The sequence below is a fragment of the Pseudochaenichthys georgianus genome, chromosome 7, assembly GCF_902827115.2.
Source record: "Pseudochaenichthys georgianus chromosome 7, fPseGeo1.2, whole genome shotgun sequence".
Taxonomy (NCBI): domain Eukaryota; kingdom Metazoa; phylum Chordata; class Actinopteri; order Perciformes; family Channichthyidae; genus Pseudochaenichthys; species Pseudochaenichthys georgianus.
Window position 1 is genome coordinate 19,145,020 of NC_047509.1, and position 14,873 is coordinate 19,159,892.

A 14,873-nucleotide genomic window follows, 5' to 3' on the forward strand; every position below is an offset into this window, starting at 1 on the left:
TTTCCCAAACTACTGTCATTCTCAGGAACTGGACTTTGCAAACACATCATTACAATCAATATGTTGTTGGATATGAGTTTATTTTTCTATACTGTGATACAAACTTATATTAGCTCACTGCAATTGGTGTGTGTGTGACTAAAGTGCTTTGGATAAAAGCTATATTGTGTAGCTCTCTTAGTTTGCGGTTACTCGCTTTTACCCTCTGTCTTTGGCTCAGTGGTACATTTAACATTTAGACCTTAAAGAGCAACTTGCAGGTTTTTTTCTACATTGATGCTTAAACTTGCTTGAAAATTACAATTAATAAAGTGAATGCAGGATTTGATATGTTTTACGAGACATAAGTGCAGGAATTCAGAGGGAAAGGAGTGATTTTGAGCTCTGCTCTTAAAAACGGCTTTTTTTTAAGGTCATACTCAAAGCATCATATTACATCACAAAGGGGACACATCTCCGCTCTCTGACCGCGGGAATAGTTAGCGGTTGTGTTGAGCGGTTGCGTTTTAGTGAGGTGGTATTTTTCGGTAGTTTTACATTGTATTTCATCATTTGTAATCATGGTGCAGTATTGTGTTTGTGCAGGTTGCACAAATACCAGCCTGTCAGGACAAACGTTTATCAGGAAACCGTATTACCCGATGGCCGTTATTTTTTCTAATCCTTGGCTGCTCCTGGTCTCTTGGACGCCTAGCAGGCTCATAATTATAAGGTTGTGGTCCGTCATATGCATTCGAATATACATGTTCAACTTCTTCTGTGTCGAAACTAGCATTGGGATCCATGTTTATTAATATGTTACACCGCCGCTCTCCCCCTTGTTTCCCCTTAGTTACGTCACACGCGGGAGGTCACGTGGGGAGGCTTTTTTGATGCGGAAGTAAAAATGTCTTACAAAAACGACGCCAGATGTCACTGTAGTGTATATTTATGTATATTTTTTTGAAAATCTAGTGTATACATCCTTTTCCTACACATTTATTCACAGGTGTCTTTAACCTGGAAGTTGCTCTTTAACAAAAGGTGTAGGGAGGGAGGACTGCACCTGAAGATATGGCTGGTAGCTTCAGAAAAAAGAATTAGAGGTGTTGGTCCTTAGAGAGTTGAATTTTCTCTGTCTGGCCGTTGGCACCAAAAGATGCTTTTAAACACTGACAAATAACAGAAATGGCTTCACTAATGAATCAGTTCAATTCTCGGTGTGCAGTTGTTTTCCTTTGCAAACTGAATGCATTTCCCACCGTCTATAAGTAGAAATCTCAATGATATATTTGTGTTAGTATTAGGAAGATGCAGTGTTCTCTGGGACAATTACACGGTGTAGGAAAAGAAGAGTAGTGCATATCATCCCAGTGCTATGACTGTTAGTTTATATTTAGGTTACATGAGTTGAGTATGGACTGGTGTGTAGTGTTTTGGCTGGTTGCTTCTGACATTGACAATGACAGAAGAGTAACCACTCAGTTAAAAATATGGCTTATTAACAATTCAGAATCAAATATCTTTAATATTCAACATGTCACATCTGAACTAATGGTTTGCCTCGAGAGTCAATTAGTCAGTAATGGCTATTAGTTACTACCCAATTAAACTCAGTAATTATGCATTAGCTGCATCAATTAAAAACAATGCAAAGTGAAGCACCTACATTAGTCAATTATGACTGAATATCCACGTTACCTAAATATCATGTGCAAAATATAAATCATTTAATACACAGTTTTCTTGACAGTAGACTGACTAACTCGAGTAACCAGGTTTGGGTAACTGCAGACATTTGTTGTCCGGTCATGTTGCCCCTGTTGGCAGCTACTACTTCTGTGTTTTTAATCCTCTTTCATTTTGAACAGTGTACATTTTCCATGGTGATCAATTGCCAAGAAGAATGCGTAATTTATTTGATCTTTTAAGTTAGAATAGAAATGGTTTGTGGGTGTGTAGAAAAAAAAGTCAAACTAAAACCCATAAACCTAACGAGATTAGCTACAAGATCAAGATCGTGGTAGCCTTTCTTTGGTTGCTAAACTTAAACAAATATAAATTCGTAACTTCAGCAAAGCTTAAAAAAGTATTTACAGTAAAGCCTTTTATCAAGCAAACATTCATCAGTAAGATAAATCATCAAGGAAGAAAATCAAGTGCAGTGCCACAGAAATGAATAAACAGGAGAGAAGAACAAATCTGAATGTTGTTTAGTACAAAACCTTTTATTGGACTTACTGTATAATTTTTTTTAGAATTTTGCATTACTAGTGAAGGCGAGCCACGTTTATTTTGTGACTATAAGTTTGTGTACTTGTGTGTGTGTGTGTATTTGCGACATAAAGAGAACCAATGGAGACCTTTGTGCCGTAAAAATATGGTTAATATTATTTTATTATTGAAATATATGGGGTGCATTTGGACAGCATTATTGATAAATCAGATCTAAATATTACTTACAAACAATTTAGACTGGACCACCAAGTTGTTAGCAACCTAAAGTTTCACATCCTATTGTTAGACCTCGTCACTGATGCGATACATCCCAACTGTGTCACAAGAACTGTTGAATCTCTTCCAAAATACTTTTAAACACTAAATGATGTAATCTGTCAACGGCCTATAACATAGTGTGATTATTGACAGTTTCTCAGATTACTATTTTTCTTATGCTTCTTATATATCCTGTATTTCAGGTATCCTGAATGAAGCAACACTGCAACGCCGAGTCATCAGAGAGGAAGGAGGCCGTTCCCCACCTGATGTCTTCAAAGAGAACGGAAACAAGTAAGAGAAGAAAGGCCGATTTCTTCATGTGTTTTTCAGTTCCACTCAGTTGCCCATTAGTGTTGTGTAACCACATACGTGCAAAGTGACAGCCGGAGGTATCAGTGATTAATCGCGTGCATGTGACTCGGACGAGGCAGCAGTTTGAACAGGCTGCATATACGTGGTTGAGTGTTCCTCACCATATTTCAGTGCTGTCAAAAAATCATTGACATGTTCCATCCAATTCAAAGAATGTTTAACTGTTTTAAAGGGTTTGATGGGAAAGCAAGTGGTGTGTGACTTGTAATTACCCCCTGTTCAAAGTTTGTAGATGTTTTGAAAGAAAACAGTGTGGTTAATATTTCCCCCTCAATGAACAACCAGTAATAAGTGCTTTTCCCCAGTTTTTGATGGTGGTGTTTGTTGAAAGGGTTCATGGTGTCTTATACTCGTTACATCCCACGTGATGTTTGTGTAGAATTGTGTGCGATATGACTGCATGAGACCATGCAACTTTGATGTCCCTTTACATTGGTAGTTGTATTGACCACTTTGGGCAATGTTAAAAAAAGCAAGCAGGACTGATTTATGGCAATATAGATATAAAATACACATTTTTATTATGTGAATTTGGCTTTGATGCGATGAAGCATGTTGATTTGTCAGGTGTTTTATTATCTGAATGAGCCTAAATCCAAAATTCCAATCTTGTTATTTTATGCTAAAGCAATTCTCATTCAGAAGCATAGCAAAGTGACAAGTGATGAGAACATATAAACATGCAAGGACACTGCTCTATTTAAAAAGATTGTTTTTCTTTTATTCAGAATACTATATTAATAACGGTTCCTACGGTCATTAAAAACCTGGAAAAGTCATGGAAATTCAAAATGCAAATTCCAGGCCCTGGAAAAGTTATGGAAAACAATATTTTTCCCAAAGTTTTGGAAAAGGCATGGAAATGTAACCAAAGTTGCATCAAATATAATTTATATTTTTTATTATCTAATCGCCAAAATAGTAATACTATAACGATAATAAATACAGTATCGTATAGTAATGAAACGTAAAATGGCATTTAACTGTCGAGGTATTTTGCTGGTGAGATTTTTACAATCACGCCCTCTAGTCTCCAGTGGCTTTAGTCTGTAGGAGCTAGTAAGCCTACTATTTAATTTGTTTTAGATAGGCACAACATGTTTCCAATGCAGACCTTATTGTCCAGCTTACCATGTTAAAATAAAAATGTGTCTGGTACCGCTGAGAAAGAGTAACTTTTTGGGGTCATGGAAAATTAGGTAACGGTCATGGAAAAGTCATTGAAAATCATTGGTGAACAAGTGTATGAACCCTGTAATAAATACAAAAAAAGTTAATTTGTAGTTAATCAGTATCATGAGTGATTCATTATTTTTTCTTAAATCATTTTACAAATTGCCTTTTTGTCCTGGCTATATTCTTTAACCCCACAGACACTACATTCTGTACATGGTGTGTGGATATGATTATCTCTCACAACCTTTTATTGTAGCATGGCAACAGGAGGCTCTACTTCCAAGGAGCTGTATGCATTGAAAAAAAGAATCTGAGAGATTTCAAGCATGGGAGGAATTTTTACATTTGGGAGGGAGGATGCAATCAGTAGCATGGGACTCGCAGAGGCCTCCTCGGGTGACAAATTGAAAGTGTCTCGGTCTAGTTTATAGCCCTGATCAGGTCAAACGAAAAATATTGGAGGTCTGGGTGAGGAGACAGGCCCGCCTGGTGCAGATAAATGGACTGATCATTTCTTATTGAGAAACAATTCCTAAAAGGTAGTTTACTGTGTGACTGGGGAAGCGGCAAGCGAGGAGCAGAACGCGCTCCCACTGCTCCCTCCCTGACCCTTCCTCCACTGCCGGAATTAAATGGATAGAGAGAACGCGTGTTTCTGATGGCACTCCTCCGCCAGAGAGACACTCCATTTGTTATGAAGTAGGGGTTCTGATGAAGTGTAGGGAGCTCCTCTTCCTTTTTTCTCCCTTTTTTTTCATCCTTCCTTTCTCAGGCACCACAAGGCCGGCCTTCAGTCTGCTTCACATGAAATGGATGGAAGGAGCCGATTGAATTTTACACTCCCCTGGTCATGATTAATGTGTTTGGTGTGGGGAGTCTTGGCAGTGTAACTCCACCACCACTAGCTGGTGCTCAAGCTCTCCCATGGCTGCAGCCCTGATAGAGGGGTGGGCGGGGGGTTGCTGTTAAAGCACTGGAGTTTTGTTCAAGAAACCGTTCCTTTCATAGCCCACAACCCCTTCAACTCCTCTCCCCTTGTGTTAATAGAGAATCTCTGCTCTTGCCCACTCGCTCGTTATTACTTCACGGTCAGTTTCTCAGTGTGCTCTGTACCCAGTGTACTTGGCAGGCTGCGCTGTAAATGTCAATTTATCACTTAACCCATTGTTAAAGGGTGAGAGGCCTAATAAAAGATGCCAGGTCATGTTATCGGATTCCTTAACAGATGTTCATGGTGTCAGTTTATTATCTGGCTTATTCAGGCTTCATGCATAGACCTGAAATTCCCCAGATTTCCAGAGAGTACCATTTGTCTTTGAATCTTTTTGTTCCTTTCTTCTCTTACGGGCAGTTACAAATGTTAACAGCAAAGTTGTAAGTAATGTGTTGACTGCAAACAACACACAGGGAATTACAATAACTTATGTTTCCATAAGACGTAAACACAGGAGTTTCACAGCGATAAGATAATTGTATTGTCCTGTGAATTAGAAAATGAACTCCAACCACAGCTCATCCAGACATCTTCAGAGTATCTGGTTATAAGGGAGCCATATTTAATGGCATTAATGGCTGGGAGGAGCAGACTGGATTTACACAAGTGCCTTAGATGAGAGATCAATTAAGAGGTAACTGAGTGGATGAGCCAGACTAAGCAGGAATAGGAGCAGGTTTAATTTTTCATAAATAATGTACAGTTTGAGAAGAGAAAAGGAGATGGCATGGTAGTCCAGGCAGATACCGGTTCGATCCTTCCTTTTTGTAATTGTTTTCTCCAATATTGAGATGCAGTTTATTTTTATCTCTAATGTCCACAACATATTGTTTTCCCATTTGGTTTCAGTCCTAATCTTATTTCCTCGTCACTGCTGTTCGCTTTTATTTGCCTTCTACGGAACATATGAAATGTGTTTATACAGCTGTAGCCCAATAGAAAGCCTTTAAGTGGATTGTGTGTTGCCCTGCTGTGCATCCTCCTCCAGTCCAAACCCTGCTCTGATCATCAGGACTTCAGCGGGTGATGGATGGAGCTGTCTCCCTCCAGGTTGTCATAGCATCTGTTGCATGGTGCTCACTGGATCCTGCTCTGTTAATGCCTGCATGCACACAGATAGGTCTCCACCACTGTTTGTGTGCAGGCTGTTTGGTGAGTAATGATGGAAAATGACAAACACAAACCTCACTTTTAGAAAAAAAGCTCCCCAGGTTTGACTCAATGCCCATCTTACATGCCAAAGGGTTATTTGAAAATGTCCTGCTCTCTTTAAAGTCTCTTTCGCTTGCCCTAAGCTGAGTTGGGTGTCTGTGGTTGAATTGGTTAAAAGGTGTCTGGCAGGTCTATCCTCTGCTTAAGTCTGGTGGGGGTTAAGGTATAGAGAGAGGAGATAACTGGAGATAAAAACAATGGGAGAGTGGCGAAGGGAGGGATGGCTGAATGAAGGAGAAATCAATAGGAAATCAGTGTTTGGGGAGGGCCTGTCGTTTATCAGGTGACACGGTTAAACAGCGTTAAGGCACTAAAAGTGAGAAAAATATGGGCCGTCCACATGTTGGTATTGATCACAGCGGAATGGGGCGGCAGAAGGCTGAAGCCACTAATAAAATAAGACATATCTGAGTGGGAATCAGCCAGGGATCGATGGGCACGGTGATCAAGGCCAAAAACATCTTCACTGGGATTTAAGCTTGTTCTGCTGTCTTGTGCCCACACCTCGGTATGAGCAGAGGTTGGTGTGATGAACCTGGTGGGGTCACTAAGAGGCCCCTCAGGTTGGACCTGCAATATATAGATCTGTTGAAGATGGAGAATAAGATGAGAACTTGAGGGATGGAAAGCGTCAGAGAAACGTTGCTCTTTATTTCCCACATGCTTTGATTTATATGAAATGTAAGTACTTCTTTCCAATCTATACGTAGGTTTGATGTGTCTGGCACAGTGACGGACTGCCTTGTTTACAGTGGCATTTAAGTCCTTTATTCACTACTTTGTAGAAGCTACACCTTCAGGTCTTTATTAGATTTGCCAGTTCCCTGCATTCCACACATGGATTTCTAGAGTTTCTCCACTTCCCTCACAGCAGATTCTCTTAGTCACATTGACGGGGAAGTTTTATTAAATGGCATTTCTTCAAGGATTTTTGTATTTTCAGTTGGGTTCAAGTCTGGGTCAAAACGATGTGATTTTGGATATTTGTGGAGTTAGGTGGTCCGTGAGTGTTTTTTTTATTGGTTAAGTGGTCCTTGGTATGAAAAAGTTTGAGAAACACTGCTCTAAAGCTACATGTGCTATGAGCAGTTTTCTTTCCAATGAATCCCTCTGTATTTAGTTTAGTTTGTCTTTCCCTAAATCCACATGAGCCTCCCTTAGTCTGCCAGACTATGTTGTCTGCTTTGAGTGAATGAGTAAATGATTGTAAACAGCATTAGATAAATGGTCTATTTTTTTTTTACTTATTTTGATTGCCTATAAAGTAATTTCTTCTTACATGTTTTATCATTTAGCGATCTTAAATGTCTTATTTGATCAATGGATGCAGTGGTAGTCTTTTAAAAAAAAATCTGGGCCAGTTTAGCCTTTAAAGAGGGATCGATTTGAAAGGAGGAGATGGGTGGGTTAACACTCATAAAGGGTCCACAGGCTGGATATCAGTTCTTATTGAAAATGGTATTCTGTTGGAGATCCTCTGAGCTCATCAGACTTCACGCCTCAGTGCTTTGTGTAACTTTCTAAACTCTGCTGTCTTAGTGACCTCTGCCAAGAAATTATGTTAAGTAGTTAAAATACATATTTTTCCTTCTTTCATTATGGGATATTGAGATCATAGCAAAGTAGTTTGAATTAAATATGAATCAACAAAGCATTTGTTTGGAAGTTTTTGAGTTTGCATCAGCAACTATTAATGGATCTGCTGTCAATAACAATAAGAATCCTGCAACATCTCTCAATTTCCTTCCCTCTTTATCTTCATCTGCCCTCATTTAAAAGCTGCTGTGTTTGTGTCATCATGCCAGAGGTTTTGTCTCAAAATGGGCCATAACAAAGGGAAAAAACAGGGAAATTAGTTGTTGTGGCTGATTAACATCTGGCAGTCGCCATTAACGAGTGCATCAAGTCATTCCAGCTTCTAACTTGTGCTTTAGCATTGGAGCAGTGATGGTAATAGACAGACCACATTTTTCTAACTCTCCTCCAATTCCATTCGACTTTTCTCCTCATTTATTGCACACCAGATGGTGCAATAAGGATTCTCTGGAACAGTTATGATAGCGGAGGTGCTAATAGAGAAGTTGAGGCCTGTGGTCCAAAGGAACATTCATTCCAGTAATTTGAAATGTTCCTCTATTGTTTTTGTATTCATTTACTTTTTCATAAACAGATGTCAGCGGGCTAACTGTCCTCAAGTGCGAATGAGGACATTAGATGGGCTTTGTCTTTGAACCCCCTCTGGACCAGTCTGCGCTCTGTACTCAGTATATCTTTCAACATTGCATACATAACCCTGCAAAAACCTTCAAACGTGTACAAACCACTGGCCAGCTGCTATAGTTCCTGGAAGGTTGTCGTTGCTGCTGGACTTTCAATCTTTCAGCATGTTGATGTGTGAGCAGCTACTCACAGGATTCCAAAAGACGTTTCCTGTGTTGAACGAAAATGCCAACTGGCTACAAAGGCAGTCTCCGTGAGGGTATGGTGAAAAATCATCATTTCCATGACAAGGAGGTTAGGCTCTGAAAGACTAAGGAAAGGCCATTTGAGATACTAAACGAGTCAACGACATATAACCAGAATCAGTGTCAGTAAAGGTCGAGTGTTTTTTCCTTTAGTTCCACATTTTTCTGCTGCTCATGCTGCAGTATGTTTAACAAGTGCTACAAGTGAGAGGCAACTAAGGAGTGAGCAGAAGTGTGACAAATAGCAGCAGATCATGCAGAAAATGTGCAATGCTAAATATCAGTTACTGCACATGGGAGAAATGGTGTGTTTGTGCAGTGTTTGCTGTCCAAGGAGTTTTAGTAGGGAAGTTTAAAGGGTCTCTCTCACAGCTGGGGACTTGGAATTGAATACATGGCTTCCTTTTCACAGTTTAAAGAAATTATGTTGAGGAGGGCAGAAAATCTTGCTGGGGTTTTGAGTTTCTTTTGATGTGTCGTGATGACGATTATGAAATCCAATAAAAACTAATTATGAAATTAGGAGGCGGATCAATAAGGTTTGCTCTGGTGGAGCATGCTGTGTGCGCGTGTGTGTTTTGTGTGAGCGTGTGTGTTTAGCAGTCAACCCCCTTCTGCCCAGGGAGTGTGTTGCAGTTGTGACCTGGCCAAAGCAATTGTTACTGATACTCCTCTGTGGATTCAGACTGCTCTAGCATCACATGGCTGTAATTTATATTTTGTTGACTGCCCATTTCGCCGTTCATGTGTAATCTGATTCTATGGGTTCTCATTTTTTCTAATACCATCTTCTAATGTTTCACCTAATGTACCCTGAAACCTCTTTATTGCTCCAGCTTTGCTTTGTTTACTTAATTTATTTATATGGAGTCGGTTTGACCACTACAAAAACAAGTGACGTAGTGGTGTTGCATTGGCAGGAATGTGATGGAGGGTTGTATGAGGTTTCTGTCTCGCCCTTGTCTTGAAAGATGAATGCCTGGCTCTGTTAACAGTCGGTATTGAAATACAATACTATCTTGAATTTTACACTTTCAGCTCTTTGACAAAAGGGAGCAAAAAAGTTTGGTATTCATGAAATAAATATCCATGTTTATGATGGCCTTCCAAACTCAGTTACAAAGTGTATCATAGGACGCTCCCTTTCAAACTATAGTGTGAGCAAGAAGGAGAACTAAGACCAGCATGAATACAACCAGCTTGCTACTGGGAATGGGGTTGAGGGGTGTGCTGGTGTGAGTAGGGTTTCAGGGTGTATGGGTGAGAGGTGGCTTCGGGCCATGGGCCTGAAGGATTATGAGTTGCCAGGCCAAGTAGGGAGCATGGCAGGGTGCATTGGGCAGCACCCAGCTCTTCCAGTTTCTGTCTCCCACACCCCAGTTCTCTCCTCGGCCGTACTTGCCGCCCACTGGTCGGTATGGAAACGGGGCCTTATTTAGCGGCCGGACTCGTCCGTGTCCGTGGCTGGCGATTTGTCCTTGTCTAATTACGGCTGCTGGCTGCTGCCCGTGTGCACATGACTAATGGAGGGGCCACGGACAGGGAGGGGTGAGGTTGGGTGCAGGGGGGAGGCAGCGGGGGAGGAGGCAGCGGGGGAGGAGGAAGCAGTGGACGAGCAGACCGGCCGCTGGTGATTTGTGGACCAGGCACTCTGTCATTGCCCTGGACCCATTTGTCTTCAAGAGGAGTCGGGAAGAAGAGGGGATGGTGGTGGTGGTGGTGGGGGGGGGGTCCTGGGCAGAAAATGGTTTACAATGACTCCCATTTTCCAGCACTTTCATCCTTGGCCACAACAGCGTGCATGGTTTGCCAGCAATGGGATGAAATGGGCGGCTGACGTGATGTAGGATATGACAGAATCCTTGACAGCTCGCCGCTGCTATTTCTTTTCAGGGGGTTGGCTCGATGGCCACCCTCCCTTTCCCCTGAGAGCCAGCCTTATCTGTTTTCTCCTTGTCATGTGGCGAGAGCAGAGGCTCTGTAGATTCAATGCTCTGCTGTCTGGACTCTAACTTGGAGACCAATTATATCTCACATGTCTCCGTCTACGCACATTAGGGCTGTGCAATTAATCGTATTTTAATCACGATTACGATTATGGCTTGCGACGATTATGAAAACAGCATAATTGACAAAATACGATTATTTTTGCTGGGTGCGCTTTCGCCCCTCCCTAAAAGCCCACTCGGCCACGTGGGAGTGACATGTGTTGTGAGTGTTCAGCGCGAGCGAAGATGTCAGAACAAGAGCAGCAACTCCTTAAAAAGAAGGGTAAAACTATTTCCACTATTTGGAAGTAATTTGGCTTTCAGGAGTCCGACGTGGAGCAAAACAAAGTACAGTGCAGGATTTGTTACCAGGTTGTGTTGGCACCACACGCTAACACAACCAATCTCTTTAATCATCTGAAATACAACCACAAAGTGCAATACGACCGGGCATTAATACAACAAAAAGCAGATGCCCGCTCGACTTCATCCACCACATCATCACAATCATCGATTCAGGACGCATTGTACAGAGCAACGGCCTACGCGACGAGCTCACAGAGATATTACAGGTGCCATTACATTTCACATCGCTAAAGATATGTGCCCAGTTAGCACTGTTAGCAACCAGGGCTTTAAGCAACTTGTCAACATGTTGGACAAGCGTTACGCGATGCCGTCTCGGTATTATTTCAGCAGGTCTGCGCTGCCTGCACTATATGACAAATGCCGTGGGGAAGTTGAGAGAGATGTGGCTTCAGCTGACTACTTTGCTACGACAACAGACCTATGGTCTAGCCCAGAGCCATTTAATAGAAGAGTTACGACATCTCCGTTCACTCCAATGGACCACTTTTTTACAGCAATGGCGGATCGTGGAGCCTCTCAATCGTTCCCCGGAAGTTAGCGCCAAGGCTGGCAGAGCTGTGGAGTTGCAGCATAATAGACCGTTCTTGACGGACTTTTAAAGGTAAGAAGAAGTTTAAAGATTTATATTGCGGATATTATCAGTACATCTGATTCTAATGAACATGTGTATTAAAGGATGTCAGTGGATTATCCCTAAATTAGTAGAATTAGGGAACGTTTACAGATAACAGATTAAGCTAGCATACCGAAGCAAGTTAGCAACACACGTTGAACAGCCTTTCAATTGTAAATTCCGTTCTCTTAATGTCATTTCGTCCAACATGTTGAATTAGAGAAGAGGGGCTTCTAAACGGGATTGTATGCGGGGGTGGAGGGAGTTAAATATTAGATAAATATAACTGCGGTGCGTTTAAGAGCGAGTGTTTTTAGCAGAGCCATATTGTGTCCTTGTGATTCTGTTGATTATTACCTGTCTGTATAATGTTGCAGCTGATTCTGGATTGATGGCAAAGGGAGAGGGACTTAAGTGAGAGTGAAAACACAAGGTACGTTTAATACTACTGTGTTATATAAGTAAGCAAACTAAACATGTATTCTATCACTGTATTATATAAGTAATCTTGTTAGTAACCTACTGTATGGCAGGTGGAGGGGCAGTGATGTTACAGGTGGAGGAGCAAAACTGCAAGACTGCAAACTCACAAGACAGAGAAATCAAGGTGTGTTCTCCAGAGAAGAGGTTGATTTCACTTCAATTTTTTTATTTCATATTTAAAAAAAAAACTTGAGAACTGTAACCAAGACAACTGTAACATGAGTAGAGAGCCACCAAGGTTTTTCAAGTCCCTCTCTTACTCCATTTTGCCAACCCAAACTTCCAGGTACATGACGGGACACCTTGCTTGTTTTTGTTGTTTGCGCTCCTCTGGCTGGGTGCTGGCAGGTGGAGGGGCAGTGATGTTACGGGTGGAGGGGCAGTGATGTTAGCTGGGTGCTGGCAGGTGGAAGAGCAATGTTTAGTCCAAATATTTCCATTGCAACGGCTAATGGAAATGATTGCAGCTGTGGATCTGTTTGGGGGTTGCTGGATGTGGTAGCTTGGCTGCTGTTGTTCCTTTTCACCTTTTTGGATTGGCTCTTGCTTCCAAAATGGCCATCTTTTAATTTGATTTTTTTTCTGTCATTTCTGATTTGTTTGGCCTCAATTCTCAGCCTCAGCCGTATGAATCTTCTAATGATTTGTGTCTCCTCATCCCTTCTTCCCTCAATCTTTGAGACTAATGTAAGTAGAAGACATGGCACTGTACATTTTCGAACATTTTAAATATTATACCACTTAAAAATAACAAATATTACTTTTGTTACAGGTATAATAAGTATGAACTCTTAGTGTCACCTTTCACACTATAGCTGTGATCATGAGCGATGGGCTTTGTAGATACAGGTCCCGGGGTGAATCGTGGTGCAGGGACCCTTCTCTTTTTGACCACAGGGCGATGCACGGAGATGGTGGGTATAGCCTCTGCTCTCAGCCTAGTCTTGCCCTTTTTTGTCTTGACAAACTGGTCTGCATCAAAATGTGCCTGCGGACGCGGAGTGACTTGAGGTTACTTCACACACAGAACAACTCAGTTTTGTCTGCTCACATACATATTCCATAGTGGTTGAATACACAGTATTAGGAAACACTTTATACTTACTGGACATGTTATACTCATTATATACTGTATATAAAACATGACCAAGAATGTGAGACAACTTTATAGAAATTCATATCACATCTGTTACTGATGCCATTTGTCATACTTTGTTAAACTCACAAATAATAAAGTTCCATAACTTCAGTTGGGAACAGAGACCACACCTTATCTCCCCAAGGCCATTTCCCATCCAATAGGTGTGCTGTGTGTATAACCCTTTCTCCTGTCTGTTACTCCCTCTTTCAGCACAAGAACCAGAGGGGGATTCAATGGAGCCTGAATACCTGCACTGAGACCCTCACCCTGCACCCTGAGTCTCAACTCTGTGTTTTTCAAGCCTTTCCCTGTTTGTTTGTATTAAACAAAACATTAAGCTTTCCCAATGGTGTGGTTTTCGTTTTGTGAAAAAGTGCAAATGCAGTGTTTGTATATAATTACATCACATATTGTGTTGCTGTTGGTCGTGAAATTGCTCCTGCTGACTTGAGCCAGCCATTTTTTCCTCCGCTCTGTGTCAGTGGGGAAGCCGTACATTCATACTCCTTTCTCTGAGCGATTTGAGCATCCCCAGGCAGCACAGCAAACCATGGTGGCGACTAGGAGGCAGCACAGCAAACCAGGACAACACGGAGGAAAAGGCACCGACAAACTGCATGATATGCTCTTCAATGTTTATTGAACTCCATGTATTTGCAATGGATGTTCCTAAAACAACACATTTATCATCATCATGCTGCTGCTGCTGCTAGTCACCTGTCGATCTCCTGTCCTTTCTGAAAGCCATAAAGATGACATTAGTCATTTAGATAACTTGTGTCCTCAATTACCAGGGGATTACTGAAACTACCATGAATTTAAGAAAATGGTAGAAATGAATCCAATCTGAATTTTAAAGTATTACTTTAGATCCCCTCCCTCTAAATGTATCAATACACATTAGAAAATGATGCTCCTGACTACCATACAAGTTTAAGAAGATAATATTGGTTTTAAAGAATTCAAAGCTATAAATAAACAGCAACAGGCTCTTTAACCAAGGCACTGTTAGCCACATGTAAACTAGTTATTCCCACTAATCCTAATATTATCACTTAATATTAGCAAATTCTATTTTATTTTTTAAAACATATTGATGTAAATACATACACATATTGATTTGTTGTATAAATATTGCAAATCAAAAACTTTATTCACTAATAATTACCAAAAATCGTAGTTCTATCTCCTGTTATCAATGCATTCACATTGCCCGCCATGAACTTCCGGGGAACGATCCCTCGTCTACATGAACCACGTGACGATAACCGTTTTTGGACTTCCGGTGTCGTAACTCTTCTATTAAATAGCTCTGGTCTAGCCGAGGGGTGCTCAACCAGTCGATCGCGAGATGTGTCTAAAAATAGAACAACAATATTCTGTTTTATCTTTAATGTCCTGTAACATAATATTCCTGTGCCAGAATAATGCACTTGAACGCATCAAAGCTTTGTGATTGGCCGGCGTCACCCCATGTGTCGGGGCGTGGCTGAGGGTCTTCAGTACAGGTGGCTCGTCACCTGCCTGCGCTCATCTCTGAAACCAGACCATGTAAACAGGCTGGTGTTTCTTGTAAAACATC

At 41.2% G+C, this 14,873-nt stretch overlaps 1 long non-coding RNA gene across 1 annotated transcript; it reads left to right on the forward strand.

The window, feature by feature from the left end:
• The first annotated feature begins 11,495 nt into the window (after positions 1 to 11,495).
• Positions 11,496 to 13,633, forward strand: LOC139434102 (uncharacterized). Its single transcript, XR_011643527.1, has 6 exons — positions 11,496 to 11,655; positions 12,045 to 12,100; positions 12,201 to 12,274; positions 12,768 to 12,837; positions 12,966 to 13,064; positions 13,502 to 13,633. It is a non-coding gene; the product is annotated as an uncharacterized lncRNA (long non-coding RNA).
• Positions 13,634 to 14,873: the final 1,240 nt, after the last annotated feature.